Genomic DNA, 22,778 nt, shown 5'->3' with positions numbered 1-22,778 from the left:
ACACTCCAAATCATATTTTGCACTATATACATTGAGCAGACATATCTTGTCAGTTGTGCACGAGTGGCAGCATCGGTAAAAACATATCTGGTCACCAACAATGAGCAATATCTTTGTCAGACGGTGATTGTGTGATTCTCCTAACCCTCTCTCCTATGACAACCATCATAACGATCAACAATTCAGAGGAGAAATAGTGATATGAATTGTTCTACTTAACTTTCTCCCAACATATAAGGTCTTTTGAAGACGATTTCTTAATTGTTGGAATAAACAATTAAATAAGCAAGGACACATGTGTGTGAAATAAGTAGCTGTTTTTGAAATGCGATTAACTGAACGTTATTTGTTCGCATCGAATTGAATCATTTGGAGTTAGGTAAGGGATTCCACACATACTTCACAAAAACATACATGTTCCATGTCAAATTCTGTTTTTATTCAGACAGGTATGATGTAGAATGGTGCACGTAGACAGGCACAATGCTATATTTGTCCGATGCAGTTGACAGGGAATAAATAACTATGGTGACGAACCCTAATAAACAATGCAGACGTCATATTTGCACCACTACATCATGGTCAACGGCTCATAAACTTTGCATAACTCCAGATACACGTCAGGAGTAACGACAGACAGGAAGCTACGAAACCGCCATTTTGTCTGTAGGCATCAACGAAAATGGGTTCACGCATCTGCATACGCATATCATCAAGCTGTAACAGCATTACGACTGGATTTCCATGGTAAGTAATAACAAGTCACAGGCAAAGGTCGGAGCTGTCAAAGACGGTCCCCTACAGTTGTAAATGTCACCATCTCTCCGCAATTACTTCTCACGTTAGACACCTAGACTTTTGTTTTATACCCAATAAAGTCGGTAAATATGAAAAGCATCACAGAGTGTAAGACTATGGTTGATGTACTGGATCAATACCGCTATTCGTCTGTCTTTACGGCTGTTTTAGTACCAAGAACACTTCATCATTTCCAGTCCCTTTGGAATTGTCGTGAAATACAACTGACTGTCTTTTAAGCAATACGTATATTTGCCGTTTAAAACACACGTGCTTATTTTATTTTTGAAATGCCTAGTTTTTTTGTTATTTGGTGCAATGTATGTGATACAAATAAGCTAATTGTGTTCCTCAGGTACATGCATTTTTTTGGCATGTTTTGTTAAAATTAACAAACAGCTTAACAAATAACGTTTTAACAGCGAGCCCATGGTTTGCCATGATACATGCTAAAAGTTGATCAAGCTACTTCTGCTAAATTGCGACATAATATGAATGTGTATGCTTGTAAATTATCACTGTTTTTACTGGATTTGCTGTTTAGATAGCCCTTTAAAGATTTGTTGACTCCGTAATCATTAATGGTATTTTGATTTTGATCTTTTGTGTAATCTTGATAATCCGCTCCTGTAGAGTATTTCTTCCATCAAAACAGTGATTTTCTAATCTTCACCCTACCATTCCAAATTCCAAACTGAGGGACACCTTTGTTGAGTTTAGCAAGAAGATCTTCCATCAAACAAATAGCATTATTGGGATCTAACTGTGACCCTATCCTGGCCGACTTGTGTTTGCTTTCATACGAAGCTGATATATTGAAAAGCTTCTCAGAACAGGTAAAAGAGACATTGTAAAGTGTTCTATGTCACCTATATGTATATTGACGATGTGTTATCTTTAAGTAAAAAGAACCTTTATTGACCCTGTCGATGGGAGATGCCATGTAGAACCTGAAATCAAGGACACTACAGACTATTCAACACATCCGTTTACTTTTATATTTACTTACAGCATATTCGATAGGGACAGATTCAGCTAAGCTGTGTGATAAGCGTGATGATTTCAGCTTTCCAATTTTCCTTTTCCTGATAGCAACATCCCTATATCCCCTATCAACAATGTATACATTACCCGTTTGATCCAATAGTCAAGTGCCTATCCCCATTGTCGTGCTTCCGTGACAGATGTCACTACTGACAGAGAATTTGACATCACAATTAAGGTTTGGAGAGATCAAGGTTGATGAAGATCATTGAAAAGTTGTATGGTCGGCATCTGGAATCAACATGTTTCTTTATGCGATGTGAAGTTAGACGTGTTAGATTGTTTATATGCCTAGTGGTTCCATCGTCACAACTCTAACTCTCATTTGAAGTTGTGACTTAACATGGATTTGACCTCCATTTGTATGGTGGGTGTCGTTGATGAAGCAGAAGACGCTTACTCTGTCGGAATACCTGGTCTCTCCTTATACCTTCTCCATTCAAATCAATATTTTCATTTATAGTTTGCCCTCGTTTAAATGATTTAGAGTTGGAATTAAGGTTTCGTCATTTTGTCGGTAGTCTTTGTTCTTACTATATTAGATATCATATGATTCTATTTTTGTGTTGCTATTTGTAACATTGCATAATGTAGACGCGGAGACCAGCAAAGGAATAGCACTTTCAATATGGATAGCTCTTTATCTCACAACAATACACTTTCCATAACATCCGGGGGTTCGTGTGCCATGCCGAGTTAAATCTCGCGTGATTTGCCGATAAGACGTTCCTAACAGACAAAGTCTCTGTAAATGTTTGCCAGCGACGGTGATTACATCTAGCGCGGGCCGAAACATGACAACCAGATATATTTATATGAATAAATACCCTGCACTGAAGACAGTGACACAGGGAACTAATGCAACATTTATTTGTCATCTTAATGTAAATACAAGTATATCATATTTAACGAACTCCATTGTAAATATGATAAATGTCTAGGCTAGTTCCTTATATAAGAATAGCTTAAGTCTACAAAACGTATCCTAGAGATCATACCAGAAAATACAGACAGGGACAGAGGATATACTTGGGTATATAAACGTTCATGTTAAAGGCAAGCTAACCATGTATTCCCTACATGCCATCTACTGAATGTGTGCATTTGTTTCCATAAAGAATCTAGCTATAGTGGTTGGTACCTCTGGGCGGTGGTAGAGATACCTATCGTGGCACTGTATGTAAACAGACCCAGTAAAACCACTTATTTCTGCTTATATAGTCTCTGTTTCAAATACCCTCCAAAACATCTCCAAAAAGTCCTAAATAACAGGGAATGGTTTTCATGTTTTGATTTCTGAAATAATAAAGCACGATACTATTTAATGTAGATTCTGAATATGTTTTTTATTCGATTTCTCCAATTCACGATGGTGAATCTCGAACTGAATCAAAATGGCGTCTATAACGTACAATATCATGAAGACGCTTTGGTTTTTTTTAATTAGTAATACCGTAAATATTTATAATCCATGTTGCAATTCTCAATGTGGCCCGAACGTGAATCAATAAGAACATATTGTGATGTATCTTTCTAGATTTTAAATCCTTGTAAACTAGCAGACTGATCAAACCAGACTCAATACTATATACAACAAGAAATTGTCGCTAACAGCACACAACTAATTACAGTTCGGTTGAACTTCCCCATAGGTGTGAACACATTTGGACTGGTGCTCCTATAAATTTGCTTAATTGAATCATTTAAGTGGCATATATTTTCATCACAACTTGGCGTACATCCAAATCTGAAAATTGTCTAGGATTATAAAATATCGAATCAACACTGCATCTGACAAAACAATATTTCAAAAGAGATGAAATCGTGAAATCTATATCATTTTACAGCAGCCACCAGAAATTAATTCATCCTACAAAAGCTAGAGGGCATGATGATAAAGTATTTCACGGATTTACTTAATAGGAAATAACTAATATTATAAAGGTATTGTCTCTATGACATCAAAAACCATAATGTCAAAATGCCTTTTGATGTGTATTTTTTGGAGACATACTGTGATTTTCGAACATGTATTATTCACGTTATCCAAATATGAAATATTTAACTCATCTTTTTAAAGTCACGATGTTATTTTAATTACAGCTTAATGTTTATTCTAGCTTTGTGTCATTGATAATTATAAAGGGATCGAGATAAGGAAGATAATTGTAAGGACCCTTTTCTGGTTGTCATTTGAATTACATAGATTCCAATGCATAGTATGCATTTATTTCCATTACAGATCAGTTTAGTCTTTCCTCGAAAATATATATGGGCACGTTTCTTCTGAAAATAAATCTATGTTTCCAGTGTCTGTGGTTTACCATATATTTTGAACTACAGCTTTAACGAGATAAAATGCCGTCCGTGGATTTGTCTTCCAAACATTCTAATGAAATTCCGATATAGCAGACGACCATTGTTGATATGATGGCATTCTGCCCTGCCAACCATCAGACCGGTGGCCTGACATTTCTTAGGCCAGCGTTTTCTCTCCACTAACGAAGCAAGATTGGGACCATTTGTATGACTTCGTTGAATTGAAGATGGGGAGAATCTGTCATAAGATTTCATCAAGCGAAATGGATTCCTTGATTGCCCTTTCTACCGGAGACAAGTTGTACTGGCTGCATGTATTTATTCATCGTTCGAAGCTAACCTAATCAAGCATCATATCGGACGAGATTGCAGCTCGGCTCTCACAGCGACTTTGGGCCCCGACAGTATCGACGTTTTGCATCCCTCTAATGTAGAAGCGCCCGAGGCTCTGCAATAACGGTACTGATACACCAAATAACGGTAATTTACTGGTCTCCGTGATTTCATGGTTATTCTTCAATGGTGATCGATAATGGTCTCCATTGAGGAGCTGTGGAATCTGACAAACGTCTGTGAACAGCAGCCATTACTGCTGTATATGGTTTTAATGTTGTAAAGACTCATAGCGCGGCCAAGTTGTATAACTCAAAAATAGCATTAAAGCTTATACCTAACATTCATAACACAATGAATATTTAAAAATAGGACTTTTAAGATATATTTTTGAAAGTCATTTTTAAAAGTAGTCAATTCTGCGTTGTGTAATGTTAGTTACACTGACTTGGATATAGATTATGTCCAAGTATGTGTAAGAAATAAATTACTGGTGTAGGAATGATATGATATCGTGATTCTATTAAAAGGATATTACATCCATATAATGACTCGAATGTCCTGTTCCAGTGGTATACCATCACAATAGTGTCTCCAGGTAAATTATGTTCTATTCCCCTAATTGTCGCTATATATAGAACATTGTATAGACACATTTGTAAACATGTTTCACGAATTGTGTAATAAACATAACTCAAACATCCTCCTGGTGAAATATCGAAATCAAAATGACATATGACGTTACTGTTTATTGCGTCTTAACTCTTGAATTTGTCGGTCGGGAAAATATACTGGAGTCCCGATGAGCACGCCAAAGTAGGGTTAACATGAAGGGTCAGTGCACCCATTCTTCCCGCTACACTTTTAGCAATTGTTTTGATTTCCCTGCCTTCTCTTTCAAAGTTCCACACTCTTGACCTAATCTTCAAATGATGGACGGTTGTATACAGTCTTGTAGTCAGTATTTAGTATGTCTTAATGGGACTATTTTCTTGTGTATCTATACTACAATGTTTTTAATGAAGACTTGCGTTTATTTGTTTGCTGTTTATCGCCCCATGAACATCCAATGTCATTTTGAAGGGGGGGGGGTATTCTTGTTGTAGTTGGTGACTACCTCATTCAACAACATACGGGAGGCCCACTGCATGCCATCTAGAGCAACAATGTTAAAGTGTCTTGCCCAAGGCCACAACCACCACCAAAGAAACACAAACCGAGCCACACACCTCGGTTGATAACCTGCATGAGCTTACGTGGCAGGCGCTCTAACCGACTGATCTATCGCGATCCCGACATAAAGAAAACAGGGATGCCATGAAAAAGCTGTATAGTATGTTTATTATGATATAAAGTGTACCCTGAATGATTTGTGTTCTGAATCTTCTGATTATATTTTGTTAAATAATGTTGTAAAATAAAGTTCTGTGAAGACATTATGTGAAAATATTCTGTCGTTTTTGAGATATGTGCTATTTTGTGGAATACAAACCTGAACGCGAATGCCATTCGTCCTAGATAATGAAAAATCTAGCTGTGACGTCACAAGTGTGTAATATGCGCCATATTGTATATAAACAAATGAGACAGTCGAAGTATGAGATCAAATATCACTGTGTGATAAAGTGTGATATCACTGTATTTTAATATTTGACAATGAACTACATATGTTATACTAAAGAGCTTGGTTGATGGGTCAATATTTTTTATACAGAATCATGGATTGATGATAAGGAAATTACTGATTAATTTAAAACAAGACTGCAATGTGTAGATTAAGGATGAAACTTGTGTTAACACAAATAGAGGGAAGTTACAATTATTTTATACACTTCTCATAAATGTTATCATATGGAAACTAACATGTCCCGGTATTCTGGACACATCACATGCGTAATCTAGACTTACTCGAGAAATACACGTGCTACTTAGAACCAGTGACTTACAACCATACTATTTATGTGCCTGTTTAGACCTTAACTAGGTGACCGACCAGTCATCGAACGGGATTAGTGCTCCAAGTCGAATACGCTTTCCATTTTCGATTCTCGTTCCGCAAATCGACCGATTCCTCCATTCCTGTTATTATGGAATGTATTGAGACGTTTCTTTCTCCGATAATTTAGCTCTCCAACAAGTGAGGAGGGACGTCCCTGATGCGAGGTATAATCAAAATCTGAGCACATAAGTCGAAACAGCAGCTCGCAAATCGCGCGCTTCAAAGTAACCGTTGCCTTTAAAGTTAGTATCTCTTAAGTAAGTGTTATTATAAAATATCTTATCGTGATATTTCAAAAATAAAATGAAACAAAAAAACAAAAAACAAAAAAAAAACACTTCCTTTAAGTCTTATTTATGATTTTAAAAGCATGTAACGATTCATATTACGGTGTTAGATATAAAGATTCGTACCCATCACCTTCACAAAAATAGCAGCATCATAATCTATATGGATGTTCGAGACAGTAAACTAAGCCCTTGTTTCTACAGGTCTGCAATGTACGTCCGCCAACATCCTGGAGTCCTGCTGCCAACATATATAAACTATTTGCACATTTTTTTTTAACTATTCGTGGTGTATCTGTTTTTAGTTATCACAAAACAACTCCAGTCATAGTCAACTACCAGTATTCATACTATAACAATAGAAAATTGTGTTTATAAGTGGGGTTAGGCCAACTCTCGCCATATTGTCTCTAGGTGATTCTCACACTTGTGACGTCACTACCCGGAATCTATCGACAGTCAATCCCCATGCAGATTGGCTTTATGACCAAATTATGTCCGGCACTAGTAATATGTATGCTAAAAAAATCAGTGTTTCAACGCTTAAGTGCATTCAATTCTTTGATTTTATATGTGTAAATGACTTTGTACAGTATTTACACTTAAAACTTTTGTTATTTGATCAACACCAATCAATTTAGCTTACGGAAAAAATAGAACATTGAAACTTAAAATCCAACATCCTCATACCTGTCATGGTTCAAATGTTGACAAACTGGAGATCCATGCAGATTGGCTATATGACCAAATTATGTTCAGTATTGGTTTTTTATGGTGGTGGGGGTATTATTGAAGATTTTCCCGCCAATACATTATCTTTGGTAGGTTTGTTTATGTTTTACGGCCCATCGACAGCTAGGGTCATTTAGGGCGAGGTCGACTTGACGTTCCCGGACTTCTGGAAAGAATCATTGCCCCTGATTGCAAACGGCTGGTGTAGGCTGATATCAACTCTATACTGTTTACGGTGTATACTCAACTTAATCATGAATTATTTTTACCCGGAAATACTTATAGAGTATCCCTCTAAAAGGGAAACAAAAACGTCATAGTGGCGCCTAGTGTACCGCAAGTATTTGACCACAATACGGATGGTAAATTCTCTATAGTAAATACAGGTGTACAAATACATTGTGTACTGTCTCCCTCGGAGACCATTGATAATTCCACAACCCCCCTACCCCGGGGCGTGCTCGGAAAACCACCACAACCCCCCTACTCCCGGGCGTGCTCGGAAAACCACCACAACCCCCCTTCCCCCGGGCGTGCTCGGAAAACCACCACAACCCCCCTACCCCCGGGCGTGCTCGGAAAACCACAAGGAACAGATGGCGGTCTGGTGAAACGGACAACTTTCCTAATACCAAACCAAAAAACTGAAACCTCATCTTTTAGTGAGTGTATTTGTAACTTTTGAAAAAATATGAGGGGTTAGTTGATAAATAGTCATCTATATGCTAAAAAATTAGAGTTTCAGCGCTAAGGTACATTCAATACTTTGATTTTATATGTATAAATGACGTTGTACAGTATTTACTCTTAAAACGTGGGTCATTTGATAAACACCATTCAATTTAACTTATGGAAAAATAGAACATCGACATTGAAACTTAAACAATCTGATTAATGAAATACAATGTCATATGATTTGTACAAAAGCTGTGCGATGTTACTAAAATACTGGTATGATTGATTTTAATTCGAACATTAAAATTCTTGAACAGTAAAAAGCCTAAGAATTGTAAATGTATAGACATTAAACTACTATGCTATGGAATTCATAGTCGTTATTAATGACAAAGCTTCGCAGGCAAACATAAGTTTGCGGGCAATTGTCTCGCTTTATCTTGGTCGATTTAAATTTGCCTGATGTCGTTCACTTTCACGTAACAAGGGAACCTTTTGTTTTACGGAAGGGTAGTGTAGAAAGATGATAATTACAGTTATATGCCTAAATTCGAGTTATGTTTTCTCATCAAATGTCAATATATTGTTGTTGTTCACCAACGGACATTATTGACGTCATTCAGACCAGCTGTACGGTTGTTGTTCTCGTGCCGACTATATAAAGCACTGTTTATCATGTTTGGTAAATGTGAGATCATGATCTCCAAATTAACGGCTTATTAAAAGTATAGGGCATAAGATAAAAATAATCCTTAATGTAAAAAATGTGACTCCATAATCGGAGATAGGGAGCCTACCTCTACATAAAACTGGAAATGTAGAATACTCCAATCTTAAGTCCGTTTTTGAGGAAATGTTACTAAATCATAGAAACTGTAATTGGCGTTGTCATATTAGAAAAAAATGTCTGGTTAACCCATTCTGTTAGTAATGACACGGTATTTTTATATTGTTTTAAGCAGTGTTTGATTGATAATTTCATTCAAACAGGGAATGAATTTGCTGAAATGTCTTAAATTTATTTCGAAATTTAGACTTTCGTCGTTATATCGTAACCGTAATATTCTATGGACAAATACTATGTAGGTTGTGTCGTTATTGTAGCCAAAACCAAAAAGAGGACGAGTTTCATTTTATTCTTAATTGTCCACTCAATATACCTATTCTTAAGAAATTCATTAAAAGTAATACTGGAACCCGTCCATCTATATCGAACTGAGGCCAGCTGCAATCTGTACGTAACAGAACAGAGCTATATAATGTCGGTAAGTATTTACAACATACGTAGTTTGTTAGCAGGCCTCGATACCTGTCTTAGTTTTTCTTTGATTTATATCATCTGTGTATTTGTTTGTCCCCAAACTTACGCTTATTATTTCAGCCCATACTCCAAATACGCCACTGTTTACATATTTCCTGTTCTTCTTGTTATTATCATATTCTATATTGGGCATACACTTCTATGTTATTATATTATAGCTGTCCACATCTTAGTTATTATATTATAGCTGTCCACATCTTAGTTATTATATTATAGTTGTCTACATCTTAGTTATTATATTATAACTGTCCACATCTTAGTTATTATATTATAGCTGTCCACATCTTAGTTATTATATTATAACTGTCCAGTTCTTAGTTATTATATTATAGTTGTCCACATCTTAGTTATTATATTATAGCTGTCCACTTCTTAGTTATTATATTATAGCTGTCCACATCTTAGTTATTATATTATAGTTGTCCACATCTTAGTTATTATATTATAACTGTCCACATCTTATTTATTATATTATAGCTGTCCAGTTCTTAATTATCATATTATAGTTTGCCATCTTCCTAATTTTGTTGATCTTTTTTAATTGTTTATCACTTATGTATAATGTCCGTTAATGGCTGTACTATATGTGCTGTACAAGATAATACTTTATCCATGATGATGTTATTTACTGGTTATTTACATCACTGATGTATTAAATTGCATGTTGCTAGTCTCTCCATTGACAATGCCTCCCTCACGTTTGGTCTTTAGTTGAGAGTTCACCCATGTGAGGAACGCTTTGGGTTCTGTCCCCTGACAGAGAAATACCGGAGTCTATAGAAACGAGAGTGGAACGACTGGTTCACCCTTGTTCGTATAACATGACCGGGTGTCCTGCTGGTGTCCTCGGCTGTATGTTTCAGTGAGGTAGCACTATAAAGTCGGCATCAGTTTCGCGCTATCAAAGGAGAACATACCACAGCCTCCCAAAACACACTCATTAACCACACGCATGCATCTAGTACACAATGGAGGGGTCCTTACAGGAACTTAGCTGTTGATAGGACGTTAAAGAAAACAAACCCAAATCATGTCCAAACATTAGCATGTGTTCAGTTAAAAAAAATATCAGCATAGCTCTAAAGAGCACCGTACTTAAGTATTCGAAACTCCAAAAGTTTATTATCTAAACGCAAAAATAGATAATAATAATAAATAAATAAATAAATAATGAGTCAATCAAAGATAACTTAACTTGATTTATTGTGTTGGAGATTTTTGGGTAACCAACGAGGCAGAAAGCACTAGTAAAGCAACAACGAATTATAAGAATCTCACTAACAAGCCATCTAAATAGTGCGAGGTTGAGATATCGAACCCCAGAATTCTCGGAAAAGAAAATCTAAACATAAATCTCTGATGTGCTGTTGTTTCTTTCCATCGCCATCCAGATGTGCCGATGAAGCGGGATTACATCTCAAGCCCCGTGAAATATTTGAAGGAATTCCCGGACGACTAGAGATTTCCGAAGTTCATTGAGGAGAGATCGATAAGCGTGCTTCTAGTGTAGAGAATTTGAGGCGTAGATATAGGCCGAACTGGCTCAGAAAAATTAGAGAAATTAGATGTTCTGCTGTAAGATATAGGCTGAAACTATAGATTCTGTATTGAAAAATAGACCGGACTGACTCAGAAAATTTTGAAAATTCATATACATTGTGTTCTGCCTAAAGATAAAGGCCGAACAGTCTCCGGAAAACCATATTTTCTGTAAAGAGATATACGCCGAAACTATAATGAAATATGGTGCCGAACTGGTGCCGAACTGATATGTGCCGAACTGACCAGGAGAAACGGAGAAAACCATCAATTCTATACAGATTTATTAACCGAAATGGCCCGAACAAAACACATACATTGTAGATTCTGTTCTGAAATACTGAGATATAGGCTGAACCAAGTCTTGGTAACAGAAAGAAAACATAGAAGCTAATAAATTCTGTACGGAGATATAGGTCGAACTGGCACATGAAACAAAAGGAAACTATAGAAAATAGACCGAACTGGCTCGTGAAACACAAGGAAACCATAGCTTTATAGGTCGAACTGGCACGTGAAACACAAGGAAACCATAGATTTATAGGCGGAACTGGCTCGTGAAACAGGAGGAAACCATAGATTTACAGGCGGACTGGCACGTGAAACACAAGGAAACCATAGATTTATAGGCGGAACTGGCACGTGAAACACAAGGAAACCATAGATTTATAGGTCGAACTGGCTCGTGAAACAGGAGGAAACCATAGATTTATAGGCGGAACTGGCTCGTGAAACAGGAGGAAACCATAGATTTACAGGCGGAACTGGCTCGTGAAACACAAGGAAACCATAGATTTATAGGCAGAACTGGCTCGTGAAACAGGAGGAAACCATAGATTTACAGGCGGACTGGCTCGTGAAACACAAGGAAACCATAGATTTATAGGTCGAACTGGCACGTGAAACAGGGAAGCCATAGATTTACAGGCAGAACTGGCTCGTGAAACACAAGGAAACCATAGATTTATAGGCGGAACTGGCTCGTGAAACACAAGGAAACCATAGATTTATAGGCGGAACTGGCTCGTGAAACACAAGGAAACCATAGATTTATAGGCGGAACTGGCTCGTGAAACAGGAGGAAACCATAGATTTACAGGCGGACTGGCTCGTGAAACACAAGGAAACCATAGATTTATAGGTCGAACTGGCTCGTGAAACACAAGGAAACCATAGATTTATAGGCGGAACTGGCTCGTGAAACAGAAGGAAACCATAGATTTACAGGCGGACTGGCTCGTGAAACACAAGGAAACCATAGATTTATAGGCGGAACTGGCTCGTGAAACAGGAGGAAACCATAGATTTACAGGCGCAACTGGCTCTTGAAACAGGAAAAAACCATAGATTTACAGGCGCAACTGGCTCTTGAAACAGGAAAAAACCATAGATTTACAGGCGCAACTGGCTCTTGAAACAGGAGGAAACCATAGATTTACAGGCGCAACTGGCTCTTGAAACAGGAAAAAACCATAGATTTACCGGCGGAACTGCCTCGTGAAACAGGAGGAAATCATAGATTTATAGGCGGAACTGACACGTGAAACAGGAGGAAACCATATATTTATAGGAGCAACTGGCTCGTGAAACAGGAAAAAACCATAGATTTTACAGGCGCAACTGGCTCGTGAAACAGGAAGAAACCATAGATTTGCAGGCGCAACTGGCTCGTGAAACAGAAGGAACCTTTAAATTTATATGTCGAATTGACACGTGAAACAAGAGGAAACCATAGATTCTGTTCTGATTTATAGGCCGAACTAGCTCCGGAAAAGAAACAAATATTCCATACAGAGATGTATTGAAATGTAGAAAAGACAATATACGGGAAAATAACTTCAGTTTTCAGGCTTTACGATGTTATTCATTAGTCTCAAAATGGAAAAATTGTCCATTTTATATCATAATCTGTAAACAAGATGGAAATAAGTCATATTATCATATTCGTCTAAAATTATGTTTGCCACTCTGACTTTATATGTGTTATTTTGTGAAATCATTTCACTTATGCCTGATATCACTATTTTTGCATCCTAACCTGATGGGGTCAATATGTTTGTAATCAATAATTTTACATCCTAACCTGATGGGGTCCTAACCTGATGGGGTCCTAACCTGATGGGGTCAATATGTTTGTAATCAATATTTTTTACATCCTAACCTGGTGGGGTCTATATATATATACTCAATAACTGACACTGTATTGTTCGTTTCATATGACACTGTTCAACAAAGCAAAACGACATAATACGTGCATGTCGAAACTATAGTACAGTTCGGAATAAAACGAACTAAGATAATCATAATATTAAGGGTTTGTCAACAATTGAAATAAGTCTCTGAAATAATCGTTCGAATCCAAAGCCTTAACGTTAAGTCTTAATAAACAAAATGAAAATGATACAGACTGTCTTCCGTATCTGACATCTAATTAGCATTTTATATAAACCGCATTCTTAACCACGCGGAAACGCATATGATTCAAATATCGAAAATTCGGCAAAGCGATTTTAAACGGCACTATCCAAACGTATACACTCCTATCAAATCGGCTTTTCCTCATCAGAAAAAATCTCTCCTGAGGGTATAATGGCCTCCTTCATGGGGTTGTGTTATAAGTGTAAAGTGTTTTTCAAGAGTAGGAAAGACGACGATTGTAACAAGGGAATTATGACGTTATGTTGGGAAACTTTTTCCCCATTATGATTTATTTCAAAGAATAATAATTTGCTTCCCTTAGCTTGAATATGAGTTTACTTCTTAGATCATTTCTTTGTGTCGTTGAGTAGAAGATCCATTTAGATAAGCGTACCCATAATACCATTTTCAAGTTTGTATGTCAAGGACCATTTCAGAAAGTCACAAGAAAGTTTGTATGTAGATGGAGAAGGTTGGGGTTGAGTTTGAATTACTCCTGTTTCTATCTTATCATTTTTACTCATTTTTTTTATTTTGCCTTTGATGCTAAAGATATGGTTCTATCAAAGTGACACACGTTCACAAAGCCCATTACTGATACACGTGGTCTCGATGTGGAGTCCCAGAGAAGTCAAACCGCAATATCAACACACCTGCAGCTTCCTTGTCCGACTCTATAGAGACGCAGAATCAAATAAACCATATTTTCTCTCTTTCCCGAATGCTACGATTTGATTCGATAATAACATTTTTACTCCAAGAAACGGTCATTTTCTCCCATCAGTAGATATGTGTTCATAGAGCAATGACTTCTCCCTTGTCATAAACCTTGGCAGCAGCGACTTAATGTGGCAATGACTGCTCCCTTCGAGAATTCGTGAGCTGATGCGACACACTGACGTCTCCCTGGAGACAGTGTTCGTCCATTACCGTTCTGAGTGCCGATACACATTGCCATAAAAACGGTTTACGCTGTTGTCGAGAAAGCCGATACAGCTTCCGTTTTAGGGTGTGTTATTGATTAAAACCAGTCTCTCATCATGAACCTATTCAGCAGGTCGATATAGTATCAGAACGACTGTAAAGTCACTGATTTAAAATTAATAACATCGCGATAGAATATGCATGGTGACTCGATAGAACCACCAGTCTACCGGAGTAGTTATAATGTTCCTTAGAGCTATCACTTATATCGAGCCATTCTCGTCCCTAACGGACTGCCCCGGGTTTTCCATGGAGATGTCACCGACTCGGCCTACGGACATTGTACCATGTTGGGTCTGAGAGCTAGACTAACAATAACGAAGCAGAATGCATTAGACAAATATGTAAAAATCATTAATTGCCACGTTATTCCCTGGGTCATATTCTGCCAATTTTGCAGGTGCGTGAATTTTCTATTTGCGGAAAAATCGATCGACTGTTGTAGTTATAACGATATAACGAGATTGGGTCTTACGTTAGATGCGCACGTCTTCATGCCGAGGTAAACCTAAATTGGCTAGTAACGTCACTCGCGAGAGTCAGAGCTTTTAACTTTGATGCAGGAAGACTCCCTTTCCACCTTTCTTCGTTGTTTTCGTCATCCTCCGCTTGTCTCCGTCGTATTCATTGTTCGCCATCAAGTGTCGGCGTTGTTCTACCTGTTCATAACATGACACCCTGTACTTGAAATTAACTATAAATAAGTCTAGTATATTATCTGGTGTTATAGTACTTTTAGAATGTATCAATTTTGAAAAACTGTGTGTTAAAATATTCTTCATCTATGGATCATGACAATAAAAACAGCACCCTCTGACTATTGCGAGGATGTTCAAATGACCTAAATACCAATATTTAAGAATACATTAATCTAATTGCAAACATTTGTTTGTTTGCTTATAACTCTGTTTTACTGCATAAAAATACAATTATCGTAGGACGGAATAGTAAATAGTGGAATGGTAAAGTGTGGGTAGTGAAATGGTAAAGTATGGATAGTGAAATGTTAATATATGGATAGTGAAATGGTAAAGTATGGATAGTGAATGGTAAAGTATGGATAGTGGAATGGTAAAGTATGGACAGTGGAATGGTAAAGTATGGATAGTGAAATGGTAAAGTATGGATAGTGAATGGTAAAGTATGGACAGTGGAATGGTAAAGTATGGATAGTGAATTGGTAAAGTATGGGTAGTGGAATGGTTAAATATGGATAGTGGAATGGTAAAGTGTGGGTAGTGAAATGGTAAAGTATGGATAATGAAATGGTAAAGTATGGATAATGGAATGGTAAAGTATGGGTAGTGAAATGGTAAAGTGTGGATAGTGAAATGGTAAAGTATGGGTAGTGAAATGGTAAAGTATGGGAAGTGAAATTGTAAAGTATGGGAAGTGAAATGGTAAAGTGTGGATAGTGAAATGGTAAAGTGTGGGTAGTGAAATGGTAAAGTATGGATAGTGGAATTGAAAAGTATGGATAGTGAAATGGTAAAGTATGGGAAGTGAAATTGTAAAGTATGGGAAGTGAAATGGTAAAGTGTGGGTAGTGAAATGGTAAAGTATGGATAATGAAATGGTAAAGTATGGATAATGGAATGGTAAAGTATGGGTAGTGAAATGGTAAAGTATGGACAGTGAAATGGTAAAGTATGGATAGTGAAATGGTAAAGTATGGATAGTGAATAGTAAAGTATGGACAGTGAAATGTTAAGTATGGGAAGTGATATGGTAAAGTATGGGTAGTGAAATGGTAAAGTATGGGTAGTGAAATGGTAAAGTATGGACAGTGAAATGGTAAAGTATGGGTAGTGAAATGGTAAAGTATGGACAGTGAAATGGTAAAGTATGGATAGTGAAATGGTAAAGTATGGGTAGTGAAATGGTAAAGTATGGACAGTGAAATGGTAAAGTATGGACAGTGAAATGGTAAAGTATGGATAGTGAAATGGTAAAGTATGGACAGTGAAATGTTAAGTATGGATAGTGAAATGGTAAAGTATGGATAGTGATATGGTAAAGTATGGATAGTGAAATGGTAAAGTATGGATAGTGAAATGGTAAAGTATGGATAGTGAAATGGTAAAGTATGGATAGTGATATGGTAATTAAGGATTAACATCAATTATTTTTTCTGTTATACAGTCATAACAGAAAAAACTGGAGTGTACTCTAAATAAACCGCGAAGCGGTTTATGAAGAGAGTACACTCCAGTTTTTTATGTTATGACTGTATAACAGAAAAAATAATTAATGTTAATTCTTATAATTTAATTTCGTCTTATACACACCAAGATATTTCACTTTCTTTGGCGAACTCTTTTCTGTGATAAATTATTACGCAACGTCATCAGCCAATCAAAAATGACGTTACATTTCGCAACGTCAAAAATTTTGTTATGGAGGTATAACAAAATTATTTCAGCCAATGAAAATGCGTGTTTCATACAAAATTAAATTATAGTATGGATAGTGAAATGGTAAAGTATGGATAGTGAAATGTTAATGTATGGATAGTGGAATGGTAAAGTATGGGTAGTGAAATGGTAAAGTATGGGTAGTGAAATGGTAAAGTATGGGTAGTGAAATGGTAAAGTATGGGTAGTGAAATGTTAAGTATGGATAGTGAAATGGTAAAGTATGGGTAGTAGAATGGTAAAGTATGGATAGTGAAATGGTAAAGTATGGGTAGTGAAATGGTAAAGTATGGATAGTGAAATGGTAAAGTATGGATAGTGAAATGGTAAAGTGTGGGTAGTGAAATGGTAAATTATGGATATTGAAATGGTAAAGTAAGGGTAGTGAAATGGTAAAGTATGAACAGTGAAATGTTAAGTATGGATAGTGGAATGGTAAAGTATGTGAAGTGAAATTGTAAAGTATGGGGAGTGAAATGGTAAAGTATGGATAGTGGAATGGTAAAGTATGGATAGTAAAATGTTAAGTATGGATAGTGAAATGGTAAAGTATGGATAGTGAAATGGTTAAATATGGATAGTGAAATGGTAATGTATGGATAGTGAAATGGTAATGTATGGATAGTGAAATGGTAAAGTATGGACAGTGAAATGGTAAAGTATGGGTAGTGAAATGGTAAAGTGTGGGTAGTAGAATGGTAAAGTATGGATAGTGAAATGGTAAAGTATGGATAGTGAAATGTTAAGTATGGGTAGTGAAATGGTAAAGTATGGGTAGTGAAATGGTAAAGTGTGAGTAGTGAAATGGTAAAGTATGGGTAGTGAAATGTTAAGTATGGATAGTGAAATGGTAAAGTATGGATAGTGAAATGGTAAAGTATGGATAGTGAAATGGTAAAGTATGGATAGTGAAATGTTAAGTATGGATAGTGAAATGGTAAAGTATGGGTAGTAGAATGGTAAAGTATGGATAGTGAAATGGTTAAATATGGATAGTGAAATGGTAAAGTATGGGTAGTGGAATGGTAAAGTATGGATAGTGAAATGGTAAAGTGTGGGTAGTGAAATGGTAAATTATGGATATTGAAATGGTAAAGTAAGGGTAGTGAAATGGTAAAGTATGAACAGTGAAATGTTAAGTATGGATAGTGGAATGGTAAAGTATGTGAAGTGAAATTGTAAAGTATGGGGAGTGAAATGGTAAAGTATGGATAGTGGAATGGTAAAGTATGGATAGTAAAATGTTAAGTATGGATAGTGAAATGGTAAAGTATGGATAGTGAAATGGTTAAATATGGATAGTGAAATGGTAATGTATGGATAGTGAAATGGTAATGTATGGATAGTGAAATGGTAAAGTATGGACAGTGAAATGGTAAAGTATGGGTAGTGAAATGGTAAAGTGTGGGTAGTAGAATGGTAAAGTATGGATAGTGAAATGGTAAAGTATGGATAGTGAAATGTTAAGTATGGGTAGTGAAATGGTAAAGTATGGGTAGTGAAATGGTAAAGTGTGAGTAGTGAAATGGTAAAGTATGGGTAGTAGAATGGTAAAGTATGGATAGTGAAATGGTAAAGTATGGATAGTGAAATGTTAAGTATGGATAGTGAAATGGTAAAGTATGGGTAGTGAAATGGTAAAGTATGAGTAGTGAAATGGTAAAGTATGGGTAGTAGAATGGTAAAGTATGGATAGTGAAATGGTAAAGTATGGATAGTGAAATGTTAAGTATGGATAGTGAAATGGTAAAGTATGGATAGTGGAATGGTAAAGTATGGATAGTGAAATGGTAATGTATGGGTAGTAGAATGGTAAAGTATGGATAGTGAAATGGTAAAGTATGGGAAGTGAAATGGTAAAGTATGGATAGTGAAATGTTAAGTATGGGTAATGAAATGGTAAAGTATGGGAAGTGAAATGGTAAAGTATGGATAGTGAAATGGTAAAGTATGGGAAGTGAAATGGTAAAGTATGGATAGTGAAATGTTAAAGTATGGGAAGTGAAATGGTAAAGTATGGATAGTGAAATGGTAAAGTATGGGTAGTGAAATGGTAAAGTATGGATAGTGAAATGGTAAAGTATGGACAGTGAAATGGTAAAGTATGGATAGTGAAATGGTAAAGTATGGACAGTGAAATGTTAAGTATGGATAGTGAAATGGTAAAGTATGGATAGTGGAATGGTAAAGTATGGGAAGTGAAATGGTAAAGTATGGATAGTGAAATGGTAAAGTATGGACAGTGAAATGGTAAAGTATGGATAGTGAAATGGTAAAGTATGGACAGTGAAATGGTAAAGTATGGATAGTGGAATGGTAAAGTATGGATAGTGAAATGGTAAAGTATGGATAGTGAAATGGTAAAGTATGGGTAGTGAAATGGTAAAGTATGGATAGTGAAATGGTAAAGTATGGATAGTGAAATGTTAAGTATGGATAGTGAAATGGTAAAGTATGGGTAGTAGAATGGTAAAGTATGGATAGTGAAATGGTTAAATATGGATAGTGAAATGGTAAAGTATGGGTAGTGGAATGGTAAAGTATGGATAGTGAAATGGTAAAGTGTGGGTAGTGAAATGGTAAATTATGGATATTGAAATGGTAAAGTAAGGGTAGTGAAATGGTAAAGTATGAACAGTGAAATGTTAAGTATGGATAGTGGAATGGTAAAGTATGTGAAGTGAAATTGTAAAGTATGGGGAGTGAAATGGTAAAGTATGGATAGTGGAATGGTAAAGTATGGATAGTAAAATGTTAAGTATGGATAGTGAAATGGTAAAGTATGGATAGTGAAATGGTAAAGTATGGATAGTGAATGGTAAAGTATGGATAGTGAAATGGTAAAGTATGGATAGTGAAATGGTAAAGTATGGATAGTGGAATGGTAAAGTATGGATAGTGAAATGGTAAAGTATGGATAGTGAAATGTAAAGTATGGATAGTGAAATGGTAAAGTATGGATAGTGAAATGGTAAAGTATGGGATAGTGAAATGGTAAAGTATGGATAGTGAAATGGTAAGTATGGAGTAGTGAAATGGTAAAGTATGGATAGTGAAATGGTAAAGTATGGATAGTGAAATGGTAAAGTATGGATAGTGAAATGGTAAAGTATGGATAGTGAAATGGTAAAGTATGGGAAGTGAAATGGTAAAGTATGGATAGTGAAATGGTAAGTATGGAGTGAAATGGTAAGTATGGATAGTGAATGGTAAAGTATGGATAGTGAAATGGTAAAGTATGGGTAGTGAAATGGTAAGTATGATAGTGAAATGGTAAAGTATGGACAGTGAAATGGTAAAGTATGGGTAGTGAAATGGTCAAGTATGAACAGTGAAATGGTAAAGTATGAACAGTGAAATGGTAAAGTATGGGAAGTGAAATGGTAAAGTATGGGTAATGAAATGGTAAAGTATGGGTAGTGAAATGGTAAAGTATGGACAGTGAAATGGTAAAGTATGGGTAATGAAATGGTAAAGTATGGAAAGTGAAATGGTAAAGTATGGATAGTGGAATGGTAAAGTATGGATAGTGAATGGTAAAGTATGGGTAGTGAAATGGTAAAGTATGGATAGTGGAATGGTAAAGTATGGATAGTGAAATGGTAAAGTATGGGTAGTGAAATGGTAAAGTATGGATAGTGAAATGGTAAAGTATGGACAGTGAAATGGTAAAGTATGGATAGTGAAATGGTAAAGTATGGATAGTGAAATGGTAAAGTATGAGTAGTGAAATGGTAAAGTATGGGTAGTGAAATGGTAAAGTATGGACAGTGAAATGGTAAAGTATGGGTAGTAGAATGGTAAAGTATGGATAGTGAAATGGTAAAGTATGGATAGTGAAATGGTAAAGTATGGGTAGTGAAATGGTAAAGTATGGATAGTGAAATGGTAAAGTATGAGTAGTGAAATGGTAAAGTATGGGTAGTGAAATGGTAAAGTATGGACAGTGAAATGGTAAAGTATGGGTAGTGAAATGGTAAAGTATGGGAAGTGAAATGGTAAAGTATGGATAGTGAAATGATATAGTATGGGAAGTGAAATGGTAAAGTATGGATAGTGAAATGATATAGTATGGGAAGTGAAATGGTAAAGTATGGGTAATGAAATGGTAAAGTATGGATAGTGAAATGTTAAGTATGGATAGTGAAATGGTAAAGTATGGATAGTGAAATGGTAAAGTATGGGTAGTAGAATGGTAAAGTAAGGATAGTGGAATGGTAAAGTATGGATAGTGAAATGGTAAAGTATGGGTAGTGAAATGATATAGTATGGGAAGTGAAATGGTAAAGTATGGGAAGTGAAATGGTAAAGTATGAGTGAAAAAATAGTTAAGTAATATAACATAAACTTGATGCAAAGTTGATCTGTAAACTACACAAGCGTTTTATAATAGGACTGAGACCACAATTAGGTACTTCCGGGTTTAGGCCCCACGAATGAAGTCCCCTCAAAAATGTATGTATTCCAGGAAAATAAATAAAATGTTGTTGATGATCCTAATATGGATTTATAGTAGAGATGTCAATCTAGGTTGTTTGATGTAAAATAATAATATTGATCATGTATTTTGTGCTCCAGGATCCTGTATGAAGAGTCCTGATATGACCTCTACCCCTGACCCGGATGTATGTTATCCACGTTGGTGACACATGTTGACAGCTATCTCCATAAAATGCCCAACATGCTGTGTTGAAACTTTTACATTTTGCTACTCAGATGTTGATCTTGGTCAGGTGAGATGGAAAGTTGTATATGAGATTTTGGGAATTTATTATGAATTTTAATGTTACAATGAAACATATAGCAAAGATAATTGTAGTCTTAGTCCATCTTATTATTCAAACGGGATGTCGAGATATCTACGTCAGTAGAGTTACCTCCCCTAGTTACCACTGCGGGTTTATTGTTTTATTTGTTTGTTTGTTTGTTTGTTTGTTTGTTTGGGGGTGTTTTTTTTTTTTTTTTTTGTTGTTGTTGTTTTTTGTTTGTTTTTTGTTATTAGTTAAGAAAATAGGATGAATCCCATCCAAATGATAGATTTTCACATTTTTTTTCAGTGGTTGTCGTTCGAACAATTTTCTCATCTGGAGCTCGTGGGTGAGATCGAGGGGCCACCGCAGGACGAGACGGAGGTTAAGTTTATGTTTCCAAATAATGCACTTTTGATAAAAAAAAATATAATAAAGATATCTGAACAGACTATTTTCAAGATATTGCCACAAGAAGTTGGCTGGCTAAGTTTGCAAATATCAGAAAACGCTGTCTGTGTGCATTTTAGTCAATATGAATATTCTATGGATAAAAGATTTGTATAGCAATACCACATGAAAAAACTCTATTTCAAATAAATCAAATAATAACTTTCCCTTTAAATATATCTGTGATGCATCGAGAAAATAACGCCAATAATATCATAAATACATAGAGGATATTGAATGGTTTCCAGTTTAATATAACATATATTTCACGAGTATGACAGAATATCGAAATATTCTGTTATACGGGATATTTAACGGGAAACCACTCAATTTTCTTTTTATTGCATTTCATAAACTTAAAAACAAAATTAAAAACATAGAAAAATTAATAGCGTAAGAAAGTGCGGGAATCAGTAATGACGTCATTTCTTTGTGACGTTACTCCACGTCAACTTGACGGCGCCATTTTGAAAGGACTGATCAACGCAATTTAAGCGTTTTCTGCTGTTATAGGAGAATCTGTGTACGAATAGCTAACGTCAAGTGAGTATTTTGTCAAAAACTAGTCTGAAAATTTTAGAAATACAGCAAAATAACCAATTCATCTATCTCCACTGCGGTTGGAAAATCGGTAAGTTTCAACGAGGTGAATACAAAGGTCCGCTCTGATTGGTCAAAAACGGAAAACTTATATTTTCACTGCAAAACTTATAGTTT

The 22,778-nt window shown here is 35.9% G+C and overlaps 1 long non-coding RNA gene across 1 annotated transcript; it reads left to right on the top strand.

The window, feature by feature from the left end:
- The first annotated feature begins 596 nt into the window (after positions 1-596).
- LOC117324799 lies at positions 597-22,285 on the top strand. Its single transcript, XR_004532062.1, has 3 exons — positions 597-747; positions 21,442-21,596; positions 21,921-22,285. It is a non-coding gene; the product is annotated as an uncharacterized LOC117324799 (long non-coding RNA).
- The last annotated feature ends 493 nt before the right edge of the window (positions 22,286-22,778 follow it).

Source organism: Pecten maximus, chromosome 4 (assembly GCF_902652985.1).
Source record: "Pecten maximus chromosome 4, xPecMax1.1, whole genome shotgun sequence".
NCBI classification, from domain to species: Eukaryota; Metazoa; Mollusca; class Bivalvia; order Pectinida; family Pectinidae; genus Pecten; species Pecten maximus.
This window is presented reverse-complemented; position numbering and strand designations above follow the sequence as displayed.